The following is a 19,469-nucleotide window of genomic DNA, read 5'->3' on the forward strand; positions in this document are numbered from 1 at the left end:
CTTTTCCCGTACACTCAGAGCTTTGTGATTTAACAGCTCTAGGTGGTGGCTTCATTTTGTTCAGTTTTCCCTTCAAATCATCAAGAATTCTGGTGTTAAATGTTCCATATCTAGGACAATTCAAAGCTCATTTGTTTTCAGTAATCCTAGACCATTGGCAAAGCCAAACACAAGTGATTAACCCATGCTCTATTGTCATAATGAATGCAGGCTTTCCTTCAGGAGGTGCCTCTTCACCCTTTTATACTGTAATAGTAACATATCCCTTTACCAAATTGTTAAATTCTTTAAAACATTTCATAATTGCAATTTAATGTGAATCAAGACAATTTCAATTCAATATTATGACTTTATTCTGTGACGTTAGTTCATCACAGTCCAAACCTATTGCAGCTTCTAATTTCTTGAATTTAGTCAGCAAATCCAAACACGATATTCACTTCTCTATCTATTCTCAGCGTGGCAGTGTGACATCACTAACTAATCCCAGCACAAAACACACCAACTAACCAATCCCTGCACGAAACAACGTGACGTATGACCTCTTTCCTTGCAGCGGTTCACCCTCCTTTGCAATTTCTTTCACACAGTCATACAGTTAATAAAACATCTACAATTAACATTAAAAAAACATCTTCTTGTTTGCTATGCTAAAGGAAATAACAGTATTGCAAGCACTCAAGAATATTTTCCACAACTGCAAGCGAAATCTCAACAAGCGTGAAATCACAAAAACCAATGCAGCTTCCCCCGTTTGCGCAATTAGGGGCACATTAGGATGGCGGGCGGTCTTTGTCTGCCCGCCATCCCGTCGTAAAAAGGGACCACCCACCATAAGGGTGGGGGTCCCGTGGGTGGCATTAGGATGCATCTTTTTATTCAATTAGTAAATCAGAGAAATCCATTTACAAAAATATCAAGAAAGCACGTTTATAATCAATAAGTGCGAATTTTTATATAGTGCGGTTTTAGATAGCTCTCCTGAGGCGGTAGCCGGGAGCCACGAATCATAAATTTTAACTATTTGCTAATTTGCACTATCTGTTGATTTTAAAAACATTGTGTGCTTACTTTGCTGTTTAACTGTTTCACTGTTGCTTCTGGGTCTTGGGGATCACTTCGCGCAGCGGTTCCAGCGCTGTCGCGGGGAGGGCCACTACATCGCCGCCATCTCCCATGAGACGCTAGGCCACGCCCCCTAACACCTTGCCACGCCCCTCCTTTCCTTCCAATAATAATGCTCACTATTCGGAAGCGCAGCGGGCGCGCTTCGGCGCGCCTAAGGCAAGCCCGTCTGCGCCCGTCCGCGACCAGGCCGCGACGAGCACCGGGCACTCTGCTCAAATCATTGCGAGCTCGGGCGTATCCTCTCCATTTTACTCCCGGGAGACGCTGCTCAACTTGGGTGAGTACGCGCATGAGGGTCACCTCTCTTTCACAGACACTGCTCTCCCATTGAAAGACTTTGTGATCAGGGGTCTGCTATCGTGCGGACTTCTTAATGTCAGATCATTGCCTAAGCATGCCGAAGAAATTTAACTACTGGTGGACACCCATCAGTTAGACGCCCTGTTCCTCACGGAGACTTGGACCCACCTTGACTGCGAAATCGAAGTTGGCTGGGCTTGTCCGCAGGACTACAAAATTTTACATCTGCCCAGACCGAAAGGCCGAGGCGGTGGGGTGGGAGTGATCTATAGAGCCTCTTGGCATATCAATATTCTAGATATGGACTCGGTTGCTGGGACTGAGCTCCTTGGCCTCTCTATTAACAGTCACACAGGGGCTGTTTTCACGGTGATTATCTGTTATCGTCCTCCTGGGGCCTTTAGCGCACAGCATCAACAATCACTACTCAATACCTTCTCCAACATGGCGACTTCCCACAAGAAACTGATCATTCTTGGTGATTTTAACCTATGGCCGAATGGCACCTTGGATACTGGACTGCACAACCTTTTGATCTCTTGTGAAAGTGTGGGGCTCCATCAATTAGTCAGGGAATCCACTCACAAAGCAGGGCACCGACTTGACCTTATCTTCTCGGTCCCACCGCTAGTACACTTGGACGAAATCTTGCCTATGGATTGGACTGATCATTCCCTTCTTAAATTTTATATCAACAGTAAGGGGGTCAGAATGCCGGTATACGGCTCCACCTCTGAAATCATGTATAGAGACTGGAGAGCCCTTGAAAGGCTGAGAACCACTGATGTTGTGTTCCAGGTGGATGACAGTTTTTCCCCGGACTGTCTAGTCGATGACAATTACGTGGTTTTATGTATCAGGATAACCACGAGAGCGGACTCTCTCGCTCCACTAAAAAAACGCAAGCATAAGGGCAGAGTGTCATCTCCGTGGTTCAATGATTCTTTAAAGGCTCTAAAACTTGCCTGTAAACAGGTGGAAAGGAAATGGAGGCAAGGTTACTTCGATGATAACAAGCTTCTCTGGAAAACTAAACTTTCCGAATATAAGTCCTTGATCCAGAAATCTAAAACTGATTATTTCTGCTCCACAATATGTACAGCCGCAAACAGCTCCAAAAGCATTTTTCAGATTTTAAATAGCCTTACCCATCCTGACTGCTCAAAAAAATCGACCCTTCCTACACAGGCCCTTTGCGACAACCTTGCTCGATTTTTTAACGAAAAAATAGAAGCCATCATCTGCAATCTGAGCACCTCCCTTACTCCGGTCGACCCCCCTTGCTCTGGGGAGGGTACTATAGAAATCAGAGTTGAAAACCCAGGTTGGCAGCCTGCAGATTGTCTGTTGGAGTTCCCCCCTATTACTGATGCAGACTTCGACAGAGTGGCTCGCGGTATTTCATCAGGATCTCCTCTGGACCCTATCCCCCACAAAATATGGAAGGCCTCCGGAGAGGAACTTTTCCCTACTCTCAGCAGGATCTGTAACCAATCTCTACGTAGCGGCTCAGTCCCTGCTTCCTGGAAGCAGGCCCTTGTTTCGCCATTGCTAAAAAAAAACTCCCTAAATCCTGAGTGCCTTCAGAACTACAGGCCCATTTCCCTGCTACCCTTCCCTGCAAAAATTGCTGAGCGCTGGGTGAGCTCATGTCTCTCCAAACATTTGGAGCAGTATCATTTCTTGGATGAAATACAATTTGGTTTCCGCCCAGCCCCTGGCACCGAAACAGCCCTACTTACCGCCATGGAGGACCTTCGAGTGCGTGCAGACAGGGGTCAGGCAGTAGCTCTGATTCTGCTGGACCTGTCTGCCGCATTCGATACAGTTAATCATGGGATTCTGTTGGAGAGACTGAGGGATGCCGGGGTGGGTGGCACTGCCCTGCAATGGCTCCGCTCCTTTCTGCGGGATAGGAAGCAGGCTGTGTCCCTTCCTCCGTTTCAATCGGCCTTCTCCCCAGTGTCTCACGGGGTGCCTCAAGGCTCATCCATTAGCCCGATTTTATTTAACGTTTATCTCAAACCACTGATTACGCTGAAAAAATCTCACAGGCTAGAGGCAATCAATTACGCTGACGACACTCAACTCATCCTCTCTTGGGAGGGTGAGGAATCGATCCCTTTGGAATCCTTTCATGACTGTCTACGAGACACAGTCGGCTGGCTACACAACAACTCACTACAGTTCAACGCCTCCAAAACCAAGGTTTTTTCTGTGCCTGAAGTCGGATCCCTCGCCCTTTCCCGGTGGATTTTTGGCCCCCTGAATCTTCGGAAAAACCCCAGCCGGTCTCCACTGTCCGCAATCTGGATGTCATGATGGACAATAAACTCAGCATGGAAGCCCAGGTTGCGAAAACAGTGTCCACCTGCTCGGCCCTCATTCGCTCCCTACGCAAGATCCTGCCACTACTTCCCTTACAGGCCCGGGCTTTAATAGTCAGGTGTACTATTCTTAGTCGCCTTGACTATTGCAATGCGTTGCTACTCGAGTCCCCGGACATGCTATTAGACAGACTCCAAAGAGTACAATCTGCAGCTGCTAAATTAGCCCTTGGCTGGCCTAGGAGATCATCGGCCACAGCGGCGATGGCCGATTTACACTGGCTCCCGTTGAAACAGCGAGTGGCCTTCAAATCCCTTTGTCTCGTTTTTAAAGCCCTGCAGGGACTTGGGCCCAGCTCTCTACAGGCTATGTTCAACTGGTACATTCCAACCAGAGCCCAGCGCTCTACAACGGCATGCCTTGTAAAAGTACCAAGATTTTAAAAAGTTAGGACCGGAGGTAGATCCTTCAGAGTTGCGGGTGCTAAACTATGGAACAGCTTGCCTCTAGACATCCGGCAAATGAAGGAACTCCTCCCTTTCAGGAAACGGGTCAAAACCTGGCTGTTTCCTAAATGTTAACCTGCTGGCCTATTTTTGTTGCCCCCGTGCTTCCCCCCTCTGGAGTTATCTCAGCGCTAGGATGCCTGTGAGGCGACAGCCGCGCTATACAAATGTTAAAAATAAATAAAAATAAATAAATAATTGTAACAAGAGTGTTTCCATAAAGGAATTTATCCCTAATCTATGAAAGATATAATCCAATGCTCTAATTAGAACCCATACAGAGTTCTGGAAAAGAGCGAGATCTGTGGAGTATTCAAAATGTCCAACTCCCCATAAAAAGCAGTTAAGGAAAACTCAGCCAGGTCACCCTATGCAAGCAATGGTTGCTGCAGTAGCTACACACGAAAATTCGTTAGGATATAAGAATCAAATCAAAAGAGTCACTTCCCAAGTGGCAAGTAACTAAAGCTGTCAGCAGTAGATCTCAGCTAAGATCTTTGAAAGAGGGTAGAAAGTGTCAAGGATGGATCTCCTCATGAAGAGTAGTTCTGTGGGAATCTGCCTTGCTACCTAAGGAAAACACTCCTTAATATGAAAGCACAAAACATGTATCAATACGTTCTGATATTCGGTCATCTTAATGGAAAACGGTTGTCTGATTATCTGCAGCTTTTTCCTTTGTTCCCATAGTAAATACCTGAAGTAGACAGAATACTATCCAAATGTATCAGTTAGTTATGGGGTCATTCAAATGTCGATTGCCTGCAAAGGGAAGAAAACTGTTTTTTGAAAAAATTGCTTTGTGTCCCCATCTCTGCCTCCACTGATCTTACCCATAGGGAGGTCGGAGTTACATACTTAAGTGACCTGATTATGTTAAGACCGTTATTGCTATGAAGGGCCATTTGGACTACAGATGAGAGAGCTTTTAACCGATCTATCATTGTGGACTGCCTGAAACTGGACTATTTTCTAAAGATACCATGGCTCAGTTATATTGTGAAAAACACAGTTGATGGACAGAATGTAGAACAATGTCATACATTCACCCCAGTACAAGGATCTGGGCCTAAATCCATCGTTTTTTTGCACTCCACACCACCCTGGGTTAGACACTGGCAATATGCAAATCAGCTCTGACCCTGTGCCTCATGGGAACAGTCCAGTCCGAACTACCAAGCCATGTCTTTCCCATCGCTTTGTTCGCCCTAAGTGTGGCAGGGTATGCTCAGACGTGAGTCCCTTGCTCACTTGGCCACTGGATTCAAGATAGCCTGGCTGATGAGGATTATGAATCCGAAACCGGTCCCAGGATGCTTGTTTCCGGTCCAGGGAAGACATGGCTTGGCAGTTCGGGCTGGACTGTTCCCATGAGGCACAGGGTCAGACTGATTTGCATATGGCCATGTCTGAACTGGGGTGGCTGAGTGGACTAAAGAATGGTGATGGATTAAACCCAGATCAGTTGACTGGGGGTGAGTGTTTGATTTGCTCAAACGCTCCGTCCATCATCCCCTTTTGTATCGCTTTGTTCGCCCTAAGTGTGGCAGGGTATGCTCAGACATGAGTCCCTTGCTCACTTGGCCACTGGATTCAAGATAGCCTGGCTGATGAGGATTATGAATCCGAAACCGGTCCCAGGATGCTTGTTTCCGGTCCAGGGAAGACATGGCTTGGCAGTTCGGGCTGGACTGTTCCCATGAGGCACAGGGTCAGACTGATTTGCATATGGCCATGTCTGAACTGGGGTGGCTGAGTGGGCTAAAGAATGGTGATGGATTAAACCCAGATCAGTTGACTGGGGGTGAGTGTTTGATTTGCTCAAACGCTCCGTCCATCATCCCCTTTTGTATCGCTCAGTTATATTGTGGACAGCTTTCAAAAGATATTTGGATTTAACATTGTTGCAGACCCCGGCTCTGTGGGAAACTACTCCAAGTTGGAATTGAAAAACATTTTCTTGGCATATCGAGCCCAAAAACGCGATGCCCTAAGTGGGCGCCTTACTACGGTTACCACGTATATTAAATATGTGCAAACCAGTGGCTTTCAAACGTATCTGAGTCTGGTAACCAAACCAGCCCATAGGTTTGTTTTGACAAGGCTTAGGCTGGGGATAGCCCATGGTTTGGTGGCTTTTCCACAATTAAAGAGACAGCCGGCTGGACCATGTCCATGTGATGGCCACTCTAAGCAGAGTACTCAGCACTTTTTGCTAATTTGCACATTATTTATGAATTTGAGGATTGTCTATTTAAAACCACTTTTCCAAAAATATGCTATTTTTAATGTGGAAGGATGCCATGAATATGATCTATGAACTGAACTCGCCGGACAAATGTTTTTTTATTGCAACGTTTTTATGTAAGTCTATTCAACTCAGGAAGAGTATGATTTTTTAAATTCTTCATGTAATTTTTTAACTTATGTGTTTCTCTACTGTTAACATTTTGCTTGTTTGCTTTTATGGTCATTACTTGTGAATGCACCGAATAAAGCTTCATGAAATTGAAATTGTATCAGTTAGTTGCTAAACATTCATACTTGTTACTTCAAACACAGATTCCCATAGGAAAATCAGCAGTCTCTAACTATAAGTTTGTTCAGGTTCCATTGCGTAACAATCAACTATTCTAAAGACAGAAAGATTTTAATTCAGCATTCTGGTTAAATCATGAGATTCATGTCTTCCTGTAAGCTCTATTTGTTTTAATATACTGTACTCTATTCATCATTGTGTGAATAAGTAGCAGCTAGTAACTATCTAAATGCTATGAGAACATGTATCTTTGTAAACGAGAAATGCAATTTTTATAAAATCAGCACATTCTATAGTAATGTCAGTTCAAGCAAGTCAAATACAGGTCAGCTATCGTGGTTAAGCATTTCCTAAAACATTTATTTATTAAAGAGAGATTAAATAAAGAGAGCTAGAAAGTCAAGAAAGGCCTAGTCTGGTCTTTAGTAATAAAAGTACAATAGAAATGATTGATTTGTGCATTTTGCACCATTAGTTTCTGTGTCATTTCGAAGACAAGCTACACATTAATTCTATATTCAAGCGTACGTGAGACTAATGAAGGCACATTTTTGTTAGGTGGCATTTCTGCAAAGTGGGTTCTCGTTAATGTCAGGCGAAATAATTTGTCTTTTAGTAATAGATGTATTTAAGCAAAATTCTCTGCTCTATTTCACTTCAGAAAACGTTTTGTTGCACCATTATCAGAGGGAACAGAAACGTTTGTTGGGCTGGGGATTTGCATATGGCTGGGTTTACTGGAATGGCATGTGGAGCAGAAAAAATATGGATTTAGGTCTAGATCTCTGTATTGAGGTGAATGTTTGACATTGATCAGCATTTTGTCCATCAATTGTTCTTTTTGCATTTGTCTCCCCGAGTGGTATGCCCAGATGTGGGTCCCAAGCTCTCCATGCCACTGGAGTCAAGCTAGGATGGCTGATGAGGGGTGAAACCCCGAAACTGGTCCTACAATGCTTGTTTCCAGTCCAGGGAGAAGTTGGCTTAGCAGTTCAGGCTGGACTGTTCCCATGGGGAACAGGGTCAAGACTGATTTGCAAATGGCTGGGTTTAACTGCAATGGCATGTGGAGCAGAAGAACTATGGATTTAGGTCCAGATCTTTGTATTGAGCTGAATGTTTGACATTGATCAGCATTCTGTCCATCAATTGTTCTTTTTGCATTGGTCACCCTGAGTGGGACGGGTATGCCAAGATGTGGGTCTTGTGTTCTCCATGCCACTGGAGTCAAGCTGGCCCTGCTGATGAGGGGTGAAACCCAGAAACTGGTCCTAGGGTGCTTGTTTCGAGTCCAGGGAGAACCTGGCCTGAAGTTCTGGCTGGACTGTTCCTTTTTTTTTTTAGGAATCATATACTATCAGCAATAAAGAATCAAATACTTAAAGTTTTTACGCACTCAGTTTGACCTTAATGCAGTGCTCCAAGCTAAGATGGGAGACCAAGTCTTATTGCCTCGCCTTTTGACCTTCGTGCCTCTAGTAGCGTAGATTGCTACCTCATGGTTATAAACAGCCAAGAAGCGGGCCAACCACATTTGAAAACTAGGAGGACCAGGGTCTTTCCAACGTGCGGCAAGTATAATTCTGAATACTGCCATACCAATAAAGAGAATGGCTTCCTCCTTTCAGTCTAATTTAAGAGTACTATCATGACCCAACATGTAGATTGTGGGAGACTCAGGAAGCTTCAGGCCAAAGACCTCCACCCAGAATTCCCATATCATTTTCTTAAATAATGACAGCTTGTCGCACCCATATAGCATATGTAATAACGTGGCTGGGCCGGTGTTGCACCTAGGGCATTGATCATTTGGGCTTTTACCCCAAGCGTATAGTTTAGCTGGTGTATAGTAAAGATTGTAAATTGTTTTGTACAGTTGGGCTTTTAAGTTAGTAGAGTAGCAATTGCGAGGTCAGTGCTAGAGCCTTATCAATGTCAACATCTGGATTGCCAAGTTTATCAGCCCATAATGTTTCGGTGCGTTCAATGTCATCAGGTATTTTCTCAAGGAGGGAAGCATAGATTGTACCAATTCTAATGGAGGACCTGGCGATACTTTCAATAAGCGGTATTCTATCCCAGCTAATGTTGAATGCTTTCGCGTTAATGACAGATCTTATTTGAAGGAATTTGATATAATCCGACGTGGGTATTTTAAACTGATTTTGAAGATTCGCGAAGCTTGGATTCATATCTTTGCCTAGGAAGTCAAATAAGGTAATAATTCCCAGTCTTTCCCAGCTATCAGAAATCATATCGTTAACGCCTAGGGGGAGTAATGGTGAGTGCCAAAGTGGAGTATAGCGGCAGAATTTAGGATATTGCATAAACTTGGTCATTTTTTACCAGACTTTCCATGCACTAATAATAGTTTTAAATTTGTTTTTTTTTTCAAATAGTTGGGCTTGAGTTGTCTCAGGAGGAGACCTTTAGCTTTCTCACCAAGGGCTAGTTCATATATTGAGAGTATAGCCGACTCCTCCAAACTCTGTGCGGTGTTGATCATTGGTGCCAGTTGTTGCAAAAATGATGCCCAAAAGTACAACAGTATGTGTGGAACTGCCAGGCCACCCCTGTTCTGTGGTAGGGATAAAAATTTAAGGGACCTTCTTATCTTACCATATTGCCAAATAAATTTGGAAATCTGAGAGTTAAGGACTTTGATAAGGCTATCTTCTATTAACAAAGAGATGGCACGGAATAAATAAAGTATCTTAGGTAGGACATTCATTTTAACGTAATTCCCCCTCCCTTTAATAGAGAGATGAAGGCTGTTAACTCTGGTTAAATCCTGTTTGATTGTGTTAATTAGGGGTTCATAATTGATTCTCGTAATATCTTGAACGTCAGAGGATATAGAGACCCCTAAATATGTGGCTTTTTTGGATCTCCTGACATCAAGGCAGTGTACATTATCAGTGCATACTATAACTGTTTTTCCTTTATTAAGTAAATATCCGGAGTAGGAGCCAAACAAATGCGTAATAGCCTCAATCTCTGTAATGGCTTCGACAGGGTCTGGTGTTACAATTGCGATGTCATCGGCGTACGCTAGCACTTTAGTTTCGTAAGGTCCTGTAACAACTGATTTAATTCTGGGACTGTCAAGATTTTTAATATCAGGGGATTAATAAAAAGAGCGAACACGATTGGGGAGCAAGGGCAGCCCTGCCTTGTTCCTCTTGAGATGTTAATAGTACTTGATTCGCATCCCATCATTTGCAGTTTAGCCTTTGGGTCGGTATACATTGCTTTAATTGATTTAATAAATCTAGGCCCACAGTTATAGTGTTCTAAGATGGCCCACATAAAGTCCCACGACACTCGGTTGAATGCCTTCTCTGCATCTAGGAGGATCATTGACATCTGGCCACCGGTCATGGACATAATATCAAATAGTGAAATTGCTCTTCAGGTGTGGTCCGTGGTTCCCTTCCCCGGAATGAAGCCGTGTTGCCACGGGCTGACCAGATGTGCAATGACCCCCCCTGAGCCGGTTGGCCTTGATTTTTGCGTATTATTTAGAATCTGAATTTATAAGTGATATTGGACGGTATGATGCTGTGGAGTCGGTGGGTTTTCCTTTCTTGGGAAATATAATGATATTAGTATTTTTCCAAGATTTGGGTGTTGTACCGTTCCACTGACTCCCAAGGAAAAGATCTAATAGAAGTGGCGATATGATTTTTCCCAGAATTTTGTATAGTTCCAGCGGGATCTTGTTTGGGCCTGCTGCTTTACCCGAAGCTAATTCTCCAAGAGCCAATTCGATCTCAGCGAGTGAGATTTCTTGCTCTAGATCATCCTTGGTGGTGTTATCAGGCTATTATCTGTGAGAGATACAAAATGACTTAGGAATTTCTTTGTTTCTTGGCTGCTTGCAGCTATCTCATTCTGATATAGCTCTTGATAATATTGCTGAAACACCGCCACAATATCCTCTGTTTGTGTATGCACCTGGTCATTAACTTTAATAGCGGGAATTATATTATGGGAGGCTTTCTGTTTTGTGCGGAGGGCGAGTTGTCTGCCTACCATTTCTCCATTCTCGTATACATTTCTTTGATGGGCGCTGAAGGTTTCGGCAGATTTCTGGGTCAGCCCCTTATTTAAATCAGTTTCAAGAAGTAGTGTTTGACGCAAAATATTTGTCCCATCTACCCCTTGTGCGATTGTTCTTGTGTGTTCTAGTTCTAGTCTAGCTAATTCCTCCATCATCATAATATATTCAGAGGCAGATTGTTTTTTTGTTCTGGCTACATAGCTAAGTGTTTCCCCTCGGAGAGCGGCATTAAAGCAGTCCTATACAATATTTCTGGGGGCGCTGTATCGATTGGTGTCAAAGAAATCGTGAGCCCATTTCCTAATATAGTTGATATAGTCCCTGTTGACCAACAATTTTCTATCAAAAGTCCACGAGAGTTGCTTTCTGGCCGGGCAGTTTATGTCAATGGTGAGAGCGAGAGCTTTGTGGTCTGAAATTGACTTTGGGTGTTTAGCAATACTTGCTTAACCAGAGATGTCCCGTGTTGTAAATATATAATCGATTCTAGTATATTTATTGTGGGGGTGTGAATAGAATGTGTAGCCTGGATCCGTTTGATGCTTCAGGGTCCAAATATCAACTAGGTTATGACTAATGATGAGTGAGCTAATTGCTTTAAAGACTTTTGGTTTCCGACATATATATTTATGTTTGGTTATTTCATTGAGAATAGGACTGAGTGCAATATTAAAATCTCCAGTAAGTATAAGTGGTCCTGGCCATTGGGCCAGCTCCATTTCTAAGGTCTCAAATAACGAAGGATTGTCTAAATTTTAGCCATATAGGGAACACACAGTCAGTCCTATCGCGACCTCAACTATAACCCATCTGCCTTGTTGATCTGTAGCTAGGCGTACGGGTTTTCCTATATAGTTTTTGGCAAGTATGGCTACACCACGGGTGTTATTAGTTTGAGTTGTGGTTGCTATAATATTATACCCATGAATTTTTAGTAAGTTTCTCTTCTCCCACGCTAGATGAGTTTCTTGAAGACATATAATGTCAAAAGAAGATCGCTCGATTATCTCACTCATTCGCCCCTCTTATCTCTGTCAAGTAGTCCTGCAATATTCCAGCTGCAAATATTTATCCTCCCCATGATATTGTGTAAAATGGTCCCATTTTACTGCTAGGTTCTTTGATAATATTCATATTTTGATATACTGTGCTGATTAGAAATATATAAATTTTCCTTGATACATTTTTGTTGCTCTTCAAAATAAACATTATCTCATTACCTATATTTAAATGTGGAGATGTTTGCGTTTTCTGTGTTTTTCTCCCCTGCCCACCCCCCATCGCTCCCCCACCCTCCACCCTCCCCCTTAGCTCCCACATTAACCGCATCGCTGCTATATTCCCCTGCTGTGCTGGACAGCAATAAAAACGGGTTTGGTCATGACGAGCTCAGCTTGTCATGAGCACAGGAGCACTGTACTGCATGACGAGCTGAGCTCGTCATGAGCATGGAAGGGCATAAGGCAAAAAGACTCAGTTGGAGTCTAAGAATTGATGAAGGTGCAGCACGCTGTAGGGTCCTGGCCGTGTGTAAAAATGAAAAAAAAATGAAAGAAACAAAAGAGAGCCTGTTCACATAATATCTACATTACAGAAAAGGCAATAATACAAACTGCCGTTCTAAAAGCCTTCGCTGTATGCTGGAACCCCAAATAGCAAACCTCAGCCGAGAGAGTTCTATATCAAAAGTGTGGCCACTACCTCCATCCTAATATCCACCCCCCTACACCGTGTCAATACTATAGCACTACATTTAATACATCTTCAATTTTTAAGCAAACAATGTAAGGGTACACCCCTTTTTTTTTGCGGTTATTTATGTATACGGTATAAGCCTAATCATTAATTGCTAATCGTTAAATCTTCAGCGTCATATCACAAATAGTTAAATTAGTTAAGCTAGGCTGTCTAAATATTCCTTTGCTGCAATCTCAGAGACAAAAAACTTTGTCTGTCCCCCATATATAACCTTTAGTCGTGCTGGGTTATTTAGGTACACTAGTGCTTTCTTGTCTTGAAATGGTTTTATGAGGTGGCGCAGCCTCCATCTCCTCTCCACTGTTGTGTGGCAGAAGTCGGGCGTGTAAAATATGAAATATCCTTGGAGGTGCGCTTGGCTTCGGGTCTGGCTTCCTCGAAGATCGCCTGCCTAAGTAAGAAATTGCCAAAGTAGACAAGAATAGCCCTTGGGTACGCTCCTGGTTTGGCAGGGTTTTTTAGAGTAAATGGCATCCGATGAGCCCGTTGAACCTCAGCATCCCAGTTCCAGCTTGAAAGTTCGGGCAGAGAGTCACGCAATAGATGGATCACAAAGGTGCGGTCATCTTCTCCTTCAGCTGATTCAGGAACCCCCCAAATGCGCAGGTTGTTTCTGCACTGACGATTTTCAAAATCTTCAAGTTTCCATCTTATGTCAGCTAGTTCTGCTTCGTGGGTCTCGATTCGGTCTTGATTAGCAGCAGTTTCGGTTTCATTAGTGAGAGTTCTGGCCTCAACCTCCGTCAGGCGGTCCCCGAAAGAGCTATATGTTTTGACCAGCTTCTGAAAGACTCCTTGGACTTTGTGTAGTGCTGCTTGCGCCCTACGCCCATCTTGCGATGTCTCTTCGCGATGTGCAGCTATCGCTAGCAGAACTGCGTCAATGGATGCTGGGGCAGGAGTTATTGCAGAGCGTTGGGCTGACTGTGAGGAGGAGAGATCAGGATGGATTAATTGTTCTGTATGGGTATGGTCCCAGTCCAGGCCTGCACCATGTGATTTTCTACCCCGCTTGTTAACAGTTTTTTGCTTGGGATTAACTGTAAGGGGTTCAACTGTGCCTTCACTCACGGTATCGGATTCTTCCAATTCATCAGTTAGCTAGGAAGCAGAGGTCTCGGCCCACTCGGCCTCCAATTCTGCCTCATCAGAGAAGGAAAAAAAGTCACTTGCTTCCTTCTCGGGGTCGCAATCCACAGGGCATGGCTTCTCTGAGGTCTTAGATTTGGCAGTGGCCCCAGCAATACAGCAAGCGTTAGTTGTTTTAGTATTAGTAGGGAGATCAGTCTGTTTGTTAGTGTCAACCTCAGGAGTATTTAAGCCCCCCTGCTGAGTAGTCAGCTCGTTGCCCCTGCCCCCGTGCTAGTGCTTGCGCTATTTTCACATTCTACTAATTCAATATCATATATTGCAACAATATTGCTGGTTAAACTCAAATTAGTACCAGTTCCAGCGCTCACCTCGAGGGTAGCAGGTTCTTGTGGCACAGTTGTAGAGTTTGGCGCGCTTGCTGCATCTGTGATATCAATGGTATCTCCTGCGCTCCTGATACATTCTCCTGTGCTTTTTTGGCCAGCCAGCGTCGTTGGTGCTGCTTGGGCGATTGTGAGGCTACTTGGGCTGTTGGAGAGCAGGGCCTGACGCTTCTCCTCCTCCCCCGGAAGCATAGCGGAACCTCTACGCATGAGGTCAACTATGGTGGGGGCTGGAGCGTCCTTCCTCACGTTGTCTTTGCGGGCTGCTGCACCAGGCTTGGGGGAACTCCGCGGGGTCAGGACGGGTCGAACAGTCTCAACCCGTGCGGATTTCGAGCTGCTCTCTCGAGAGAGAGAGGATGACAATCTCTCGGCCCCTCGATGTTCCGCCGCTTCCCGTTGGGCTTGTCTTGCTGCCTTCGCTCGAGCCGCGGCCGACAGAGGAGCGGCGGCAGCGATCTCTGGTGCCATCTCCTTGGTAGTGGGTTGTCGTCCTGCGTTCGTCTGCTCCACGGTACCCGAGTGGTGAGTACAACAATCCGGCTTGTGTAAAGTCGTAGACGGCTTTGAAAAAACCCTTCTCAGTACTGCCCTGCCGATATAGCAGCACAGTGTATTAATTATATGAGCCGTGGGGGGGTGTAGATCCATTCAGCTTATCTACTTGTCAGCTTGTCAGCGATCATACAGTTTCAGGCAAAGGTGATCATAATCCGGTCAGTTTGGCAGTTTGGCAGCAACATAGTCAGAGCTCTCTTCTGTATGTCCTGTCCTGTCAGGACCCTGTGCGTGTGCACTGCGATCCGAGTTAGATCGCCATCTTGCCTCCCTCCCGGCTGGACTGTTCCCAAAGGGAATAGGGTCACGACTGATTTGCATTTGGCTGGATTTAACACGAATTGCATGTGGAGCAAAAAAACAATGGATTTAGGCCCAGCTCTCTACACTGGAGTGTATGTTTGACATTGATCAGCATTCTGTCCATCAATTGTTCTTTTTGCATTTGTCACCCCAAGTGGGACGGGTATGCCCAGACATGGGTCTCGTGCTCTCCATGCCACTGGAGTCAAGCTAGCCTTGCTGATGAGGGGTGAAACCCCGAAACTGGTCCTAGGATGCTTGTTTCCGGTCCAGGAGGAACCTGGCCTGGCAGTTCGGGCTAGACTGTTCCCATGGGGAACAGGGTCAAGACTGATTTTCAATGGCTGGGTTTAAACTGGAATGGCATGGGGAGAAAAAGAATTATGGATTTATACCCAGATCTCTGTACTGGGGTGAATGTTTTACATTGATCAGCATTCTGTCCATCAATTGTTCTTTTTGCAGGACTGATAGGGTTAAAGTTCAAGATGTCAATTTAATTCTTTGATTAGGCAAATTTTTCATGTGTGTTAGAAATGTAACTGATATCTTTGAATGTCATATTGACACCTGAAGTATAGAGTATCCTTTAGAAACGTGTTTGTGAAATGATACAACCATACAAGGAAAAGGTCCTATAAATATGTCCTGTATGGTAACGTGCTTGTTTGTTACTAATAAATTGCACATAAAATTAGCAATCGCAAAAAAGCAGGGTAAAAACGAGGTCCTGAGGGAAGCCTACTGACCTTTCATGTGCTATATAATGGATGAAACATGGTGACCTATCAGATGCCTGGGAATATTAATTCCTAAAAGCATCACACTGATATATTTTAACCTAGCCCTAGATCCCAGAATGATACATTTGTTACAAAGGATTTAAAGGCTATTTTAACACTCACTCACCCCTGGCTTCACTCACAGCTACCACTCAAAGAGCTCCACTTACGAACATGTCGAGCCCACCCATTCACGTTCAGATGCACCACCTTTGGTGTTAATGAGCGTTAATGAGTTTGAAGCCCACTTGAGTAGAGGTAGGTGTATCACTTACTGGCAGCGATGCCCGAGATGGTTCTTATTTTGCTGATCATGGAGTAGGTACAGAAGCGGTATGACGTGCGGGATGGGCTCCATAACTGCACAGGAAATGTGGAACTGTGTAGTGGTGAGTTTCAGACTTAGATGCCTCCCCTTCCACCAGCTCAGAGGAGGTGGTTGGACGACACAGAGAACGTGTCGGAATTTGGCACAAGAGCAGCGAGAAAGTGGCTGCATTGCTGTTTCCATACTACGGTCCCTTTAATTTGAGAATAATTGACCATTATAGGGGAATGTTATATACAATGAAACCCTTTACCCAGCCCCACACAATTTGAAGTGCTCGATGCATGGATGCATGCTCCATATACTGAACAGAGAGAGCTCTATAAAGAAAAGATGAAAAAAGTGATGCACCCGTATCAGGGAGCACAATCGGAGGAAAAGCAAAAGAGAGGAAGAGTAAACATGATAGAGGGAGTGAGATTGTACCCTGTGTTGGTGACTGATGAGACCAAAGTGGGGGAAGATGGAAAGAGGGAGCAAAAGGGTAAAGGGGAGAGGGAGGAGGACAATGATAGAGATGTTGGAGAAAGTTTGCTGGATGAGTTGTTAGCGCAGCACCCACCACCATACATTCCATCGTACCCACGGAGCGCGGTAAGTCCTAACATCACCAATGAGCCTGTGAGTGCCCCGGCACCAGTGGCTGCCAATCCAAATGTTGTAGAGACCCTTTCAACAGGGAAGTCCCAGGTTGTGGGACTGGAGGGAACACAGATGGGTGTTCTGGAAGCTTCCACACATTGTGATCCTAGTCTTGCTTTGAGGATCCTGTATGCTCTGACTGTCCAGTCACCATTGGCCCCATCGTTTCTGTAGATGACCCGAATCCCATTGTAAACAGGGGTCAATGGATGCTCCTAGCTACGGCGGGGTAGCATTGTGGGAAAGAGTCAAGGGCCCTTACACAAGATCTGTTCATTTGACACCAATGAATGGGAGCACTCCTTGTGCTGCCACTGCGGATTCATCCGAATTGAGCCTGGGCCTGTCAGGCCACTGTAAACGTTGAGAGGGTTACATTTACCTGCATGAGATATGCCACCCAGAGTGCGTAGTAGCACAATCAGAAAGCAAACTAATCCACGAAAGACACCTGAGAGGCAAAGTATGTTTGTTGTTTTGGATTTAGAGAAATGGCTGAAGAAGCAAAGTCACACTAATGAGAGTCAGAGCCACAAGGCGAGTTCAGGAACACTTAAGTCAGCGGTAAAGGTACATTTGGCAGATGTGTTCAAGTTGAAAACTGAATTAGACACAATGATAAGGGGTATTTTAGAGCTTGATCGAATAGACTCATACCAGCAGAGTGAATTATTGTTCATGAGTATGGGTTTTGCCAGAAGAGCGAAAGAGGCACATGGAAAATTGTGTGAATTGGTGATTAAGTTTGAAGTTGATATAGAGAGATCAAATGCGCTGCAAGAAAAATCATCAGCTAGAGTACAGTGGTGGTTTACTAACAAAATGTAGAGTAAAAAAAATCTACATACAGAGATAGAGTAAAAAATATTGAATTTAAAAATAACGACTCCCTTTACTTATAAATAAAATTATAAAAATATTGAGAAAAAATATAATTTTCACTATATAGTTGTCTAAAATATCGATGTTTTAATATAGATTAATCTAAATAATAAACATTAATTAAATTAAATATAAATACTAATTTAATGGAAATACAATATTTAATAATTGATTTGCAAAATATAACAATTATCATTATTTAAAAAAATTAATACAAACATATATATAAATATACATCTTTTTATTTACATATATATAATATACAAATATATATCTAAATTAAAAGATGTAATTTAGCTTCTTTTTCAATACTTTTTTAAATGTAAAAAGATAAAAAATAAATATTAATGCCAATTAACTACTAATAAAGCAATTACATATAATTACCTTTCCACCCTTTATCCTTACAAAACAAACAATCCACACATAATATGTATATTAAAAAAATAATTAAAGAATGTACCTAATTAGTAATCAAACAAATAATATTACTAATTAACTAACAATAAATTAATTATATTTAATTAACTTCCCACTCTGTACCTTTACATATACAACTCACACATATAACCTAAACAATATTTACAAATTTACATAATTAATTATCATTTAAACATGAATTAAAAATTAACAATATTGATTAATTATTATAAATTCCTACATATCCTTCACCCATACAAAAACCAAATCGCACCCCGAAACAAAAATGTATGTTACACAATTTACATAATTAATTATCAATTAGATATTTATTTATAATAATAAATATTTTTTAAATAATTATAAATATTTACTTCCCACCCCATACCCATATAAAACCTACAACCCACATGTTAAATTTGAATTAAAAACATGTATTTATACAATTAACATAACATAATTATCAATTAATTAATTATAAATAATTTAAAAATTGCTATTGTTAAATTATAATTCATTAACTTCCCACCCTATACCCCTACAAGACCCAGAACCTGCACCTAAAAACTTAAATAAAAAAAGATTAATTATAAACCTAACGTAACCAATTATCAATTAAATAATTAATATTAATTAAAAAATATGAATTATTTTTAATTAATTTACTTCCCACCCTATTCCCCTATAAACGCCTTAACTTGCTCCGGTACAAAAAATAATAAAAAGAACTATTACATTAAATCTAAAAACTACTTTTAATTTGCAAACCATATTAAAAAACTAACAATATTTAAACAAACATTTTTAAACATATAAAATTAACATATAAATTAAAATACACAAAATTAAACAAAAATCAATATTAATAATAACAATATTTTTAACATCGATATTACTTATATTAAAATTGATATTCTTGTCCATGATATTCATGCTCATGATATTTCTGGGTCATGATATTTCCAATTCGATAATTGTGTCAGTCAATATTACTGACTTGATATTTTTTCCTAAATACCTACAGTGATCAAGACCTGGAGAATCTGCGGATACCAGGGCTTACAACTCACATTCAGGAGCTCATACTGCGTATCTCAGTTTGGGGTTTCTTGGGTAAGTGGGAGGAAAGATGGGCGTAAAGCAAGGCCACAAAGGAAAGGGGAAGGAGTAATCAGCCATTCCCTTTATGAGAGGCACCGAGCGGAGGATACGTACATATGTCTTGGAGTAGGGGTGACTTGGCCATATTTATAAATGATTTTCTGAGTTTGAGAGAGAAGACTGTGGAGTGGTATAAACAGGTCAATCATTTTGTGAAAATATTGAAGGTTTTGTTATTTGAAATTGTGGTCCCGAGCGACTTATGGTCGGCATGCAAAATAGCTATAGAGGGAATTTGTAGAGCGCACAGCTCCCCCAACGGGGGTGTCCCGGCGCTGAGGCAGACTGCATCAGAC

The sequence above is a fragment of the Lissotriton helveticus genome, chromosome 6, assembly GCF_964261635.1.
Source record: "Lissotriton helveticus chromosome 6, aLisHel1.1, whole genome shotgun sequence".
NCBI classification, from domain to species: domain Eukaryota; kingdom Metazoa; phylum Chordata; class Amphibia; order Caudata; family Salamandridae; genus Lissotriton; species Lissotriton helveticus.